Raw genomic sequence first — 5,029 nt, forward strand, 5'->3', positions numbered from 1 at the left:
TATTTGAATGAGAGAGAGGCGCACTCTTTCATCAACAGAAGAAGCAAGAAGGCTGTGTATAAGTTTTTGGTACTATGTACCACCTCTGTTATTCTTCTAGAGCTGAAGTATTCATGTACTTAAACCATATTCTATTTAATTGTGTTTGATTTTAAATATATATCTGAATTATATTTAAAATTGTGTCAACTTTCTGCTTTCAGGGCATTTATAGCTCTTCTATTAAAATTGTTGATTCTTCCAAATATTTCCATTTGCTTTACAAAAACCCAGAATATGAGCCACTACTGGACTTAGACCTAATGTTTTATGAGGCGTATGTTCTGTGACTAACTCATTTTGTTCTTTTAACAAAATATCTCCATCCATTTCACTTTGCTTCAATCTTTAAATTAAAGAAAAGAAACATAAAGGTCATAGGATAAAGTGTGGTTTTAGGTGACTCTTGCTGCCTCTGCATGTTTTGGAATAACAATTTCTATGAAGCTCTAGGCTATTTAAATTAATGCTTTTCATTAAGATACCATCTGATCAATTCTTCGTGTACATTTTGTGCTTCTGAGCTAAGGATGTTAGTAGTTGTAGGTTCTTCTGGGAAGAAGAGCAAGTTTGAGACTCGGTTACTTTGTCTGCCCACATGCCATGGGACACAAGCAGAATGTGACCTGAAATATTTGCCAGATTTAATATGTGACCTAAAGTAGATCCTTGTACTTACCTTGATTACCCACTGTGTTTCAGGCTACGTGCAGTGCGCCCACAAAATGTGGTTCCCGCCCCAGCCCGTTTGGCTCAGTAGGTAGAGCACCCGGGTTCGATTCCTGTCAAGGGTGCGTACCTCGGTTGTAGGCTCCTCCCCGGCCCAGGCCCTGGTCAGGCTTGTGCAGGAGACAGCCAATCTATGTGTTTCTATCACATCAATATTTCTATCTTTCCCTCTCTCCTCCACTCTCTAAAAATCAATGGAAAAATATCCTTGGGTGAGGATTTAAAAAAAAAAAAAAAAGATTCCCTGGCAGGGTTTTTATAGGTTCAAGGAATTAGTTAAATATCCATCCTTATGTTGTTGAGATCAATGCATATTGTTAGGAAAATAGTTAGTGAGAAAGTGATAGCTTTTGCAACTTGATCTATCCTTATCACTCCTGAAAGATTTGATAAAAGTAAGAAGCAAATGTGAACCCAGTCCAGTGAAGAGCAATAAGCAGGAAGCAATACTCTGTAGCTTTCTACTTGGCTTCAGGATTCAGTAGAGCTTTATGAAATGTAAGTAATGTACGGAACTGGAACTTTGACTAGTTCAGGAGGAATTTGGAGGGGGAGGTCACTGAATCGTAGAAAGTTACATACTTTGCTGTTTCATTTAAGTACTGATAGCTAAGCACCTGAAGTGGCTGACCTCACTCTAATGACTTCGTTTGGGGTGCCTGCCTGGCTCACCTGGACCCTGCCCTCACTCTGACAGGAGTGGGGACCATGTTCGCATACACTGACCTTTTCCCTCCCCTCTCCCACGTAGCAGTCAGTTGGACCAGGGTTGAACCCCTATCCAAACATGCCCAAGAAAATTCTTTATCTTAAGAATTTTGCAGGGGGAATAAGGGATACCAGACACCATCTTAAAAGTTAGGTAGGACACTTTAGCCAGCACTGCAAGGACAGGCAGAGAGGTTTAGAAGTAGAAATACAGAGAGAAAGGGGTCTGAAAAGCAGCCGCCCTGGGAGCCCCGAGGACTTGCTGGGGTCTGGATCCAGCCCGAGAGCCTTGCTGTGGACTCCACTAACCCCTCAGGCAGCCTGAGAATGAATTTTGGCTTTTTGAAATCAGTCTAAAATGAGCTTTCGTTGCATGCACTCAAAGAAGGCCCTTGGTAAAATGCTACCAGGCTGCTCTATGACTGTGTCTGCCAAGGACCACTGAATTGTGGAGAATATGTCCTTAGTAGATCTTGGTCATTTTGTGTATTCTCTCCAAATGGAGTCCTAAACTAGTAGAACTAAAAGACACTCCCTCTTTTGCAGGGACAAGTTCCTCGGGCCCAGGAAAAGGGTGAGTCCTTGCCCTGTTGTGGGATAGTCCCCATTAGCACTCAGGCCTTTCATATTTCCCAGCATCCTTCTGAAGGACAAACCATCGCCACTTTTAGCAACTGTAATAACCCCCACAAAGTAGAGGGCATTTCTATTAATGTGTAACTGATACAAACTTAAAATGGTGGAGGGCATAATTAGAAAATTCGTAAATGCTAATCAAGGTCTCTGGCCATTAGCTGAGAGGACGTAAATCCCAGCAAAACCCTTCGAGGTTGCAACTCAGACCCACACGGACAGTCACTCTGTGAGCACTGTGGCACTGAGGAGGCCTCTGCTTAGGGAGGATTGGGGTTGGCTCCTAGTAGGAAGTTTGGTACGATGGCTTTGGGACATGTGGAAATGGCCATGGAGGGCATCGGAGGGACCAGTGGCAGCAAAGGTCTGGGAGCATTTGTGTTCAGAGGCAGAAACTATCTTGCCTGTCACACAGGGTGGTGTTTCTGCCTTCGTTATTTTGTGCAAACATCAAACCACCTAGTCAGGCACGGGCAGGGTGTTGGATCTCATCTGGAATAAACAAGCCCCTGCCTCAGGGTGATAATGCATCTACCCCACCCTACCCCCCGACACCGGCACCTACAGGAGCACAGGGTGGGCAGCTGGGCCCTCTGTGGGGTGGGCACGATGCCTAGGAAGAGTAGGCTTAAGTTCAGCGTGAAGGGAGCCGGGATTTGCCAAGGAACAAGTGCCAGGGTCCCTGTCTTGAATGTACCTTTGGGCTCACCCCTAAATGATTCCAAGCCGGCCTTTGCCTGCGTCACAGTAAGAGTCCCACATGCCACTCACCTCGTGAAAAAGGCTCTAGCCGAGGAGCACCTGGGCCGCCAACTGATGTGGGCGGCTCTGAGCAGGGCCAAGCCTCGTGGGCTCACCGGAGTCCCAGTGCTCCTCCCCGGCCTGAGGTTTGGCAAAGAGCAACCTTTGTTCCTTTGGGTGACAAAACCACTGGTTTAGCAAGTGCTCACGCTCTCAGAAGTATGTTAATGTCTACTAAGTGCCAGGCGTGGTGCAAGGACACGAGAAGCAGTAAAACGAACTCCCAGGCCACTTGGAGCTCCCATTCTACAGAGGAGGAGATAAAAGTTGGAAGTTCCATCAAAAATGTGTGCTGGCATTTTTGACTCAAAATGACTTCTTGAGCCTGTTATTCAACACCCTGTCCTTCCAAAGTCCTCCTGGAAGTCATCAGGTTTTCCTAACCCTTCGGGAGACCTTCAGGGAGAGGGCTCCATCATTCCGTGACCTCTGACCTCACCCTTTTTCGGCACCTGCCTTCCAGAGCCCCTCAGGACCCATTGCTGTGCCGCTCCGTTTGCTCACTCAAGACCAGACACTCGGCGCTGAGCCCTGGTTGACAGTAAGAGGTGGCACCTTGCTGTCGGAGACTGAATGGTGGCAAGTCTCTCTGCACAGGGTAAGGCTTAGAGGAGGCCACGGACCGTCTCAGCCCCGGGCTCTGCAGGGGGAGGGGGCCTGTGAATTCTTAGGAACTACCAATAAGACCTTTGAAGTTAGTCTCTGCATGTGATTCAAAGTCTTGGCCTTGGGGAAACCTAGCTAGCTATTGAGCTAATGCCATGCGGTGATGGGCTCCTGAGCCTACTTTAATGCTGACAGTGATAACCAGCATAACAGTGCGTACTGTGTGTCAAGCACCATCTCACCTGACCCGTGTGGCAATGTTAATGGTGCTTTTCCCATGTTGTAAGTGAGGAGACTGAGGCTTAAGAGGTAAAGGCATTTCTCCAAGGTCTCACAGCCAGGGATCAAGCCCGGTGGCAAGACTGCCCTCTTTCCACTGCTCCACTCTACTGCCAGCTGTTGGCTATTCTCATGTGCTGCTGGTTGGTACTCGCTAAAGACTAGTATAGCAGATGTCCGTGCTTAAGAAAAATTAGGGTGTTGTGGCTTTAAAATGAAACACATCCCCCTTTCCTTCTGGAAACCACCATAATTTTGTGTGTGTCTTAGAGTTTTTGTTTGTCCTGTTGTTCATTTGTTGCTTTCAGTTGTATATTTCACGAGTGAAGTCATGGTTCTTGACTTTGTCTGACTTACTTGCTTAGCATGATGTTCTCAGGGTCCATCCATGTTGTCGCAAATGACAGTATTTCATCTTTTCTTACGGCTGAGGAGTATTCCATTGTGTATATGTGCCACATCTTCTTTACCCAGTCCTCTATCGCAGGACACTTGGTTGTTTCCATTTCTTGGCCATCATGAATAATGCAGTGAACATAGGGTTGCATGTATCTTTAAGAATAAATGTTTTAAAGCTTTTCAGGAAATACCCAGTAGAGGGGTTGCTGAGTCATATAGTAACTCCAATCTTGGTTTTTTGAGGAACCTCCATACTATTTTCCATAGTGGCTGTACCAGTTTACATGCCCACCATCAGTGAACGAGGGTTCCTTTTTCTCCACATCCTCTCCTTGTCTCGTTGATGATAGCCATTCTAACAGATGTGAGTGTCTTGTTGTAGTTTTGCATTGCATTTCCCTAATAGTGCAGTTGATCATCTTTTCATATATCTGTTGACTACTTGTATGTCTTCTTGGGAGAAGTGTCTGTTCAGGTCCTCTGCCTGTTTTTAATTGGATTATTTGTCTTTTTGGTGTGGAGTTGTTTGAGTTCTTTATGTATTTTGGATATTAACCCCCTGTTGGAGCTGTTTGCAAATAGCTTCTCCCATTCGTTAACTGCCTTTTTGTTTTTTTGATGGTTTCTGTTGCTGGGCAGAAGCTTTTTAGTTTGAAATAGTCCCATTCGTTTATTTTTGCTTTTATTTCCCTGGCTTTGGGGTCAAATTCATAAAATCCTCTCTAAAACCAAAGTCCCTAAGTTTAGTACCTATGTGGAGGGTGACGGGGGTCAGATAAAGGGCGAAGGAGATCTGGCTCTCGGTGGTGCGCACACAATGCGGGACGCAGGATGC

Source organism: Myotis davidii, unplaced genomic scaffold, assembly GCF_000327345.1.
Source record: "Myotis davidii unplaced genomic scaffold, ASM32734v1 scaffold129, whole genome shotgun sequence".
NCBI lineage: Eukaryota > Metazoa > Chordata > Mammalia > Chiroptera > Vespertilionidae > Myotis > Myotis davidii.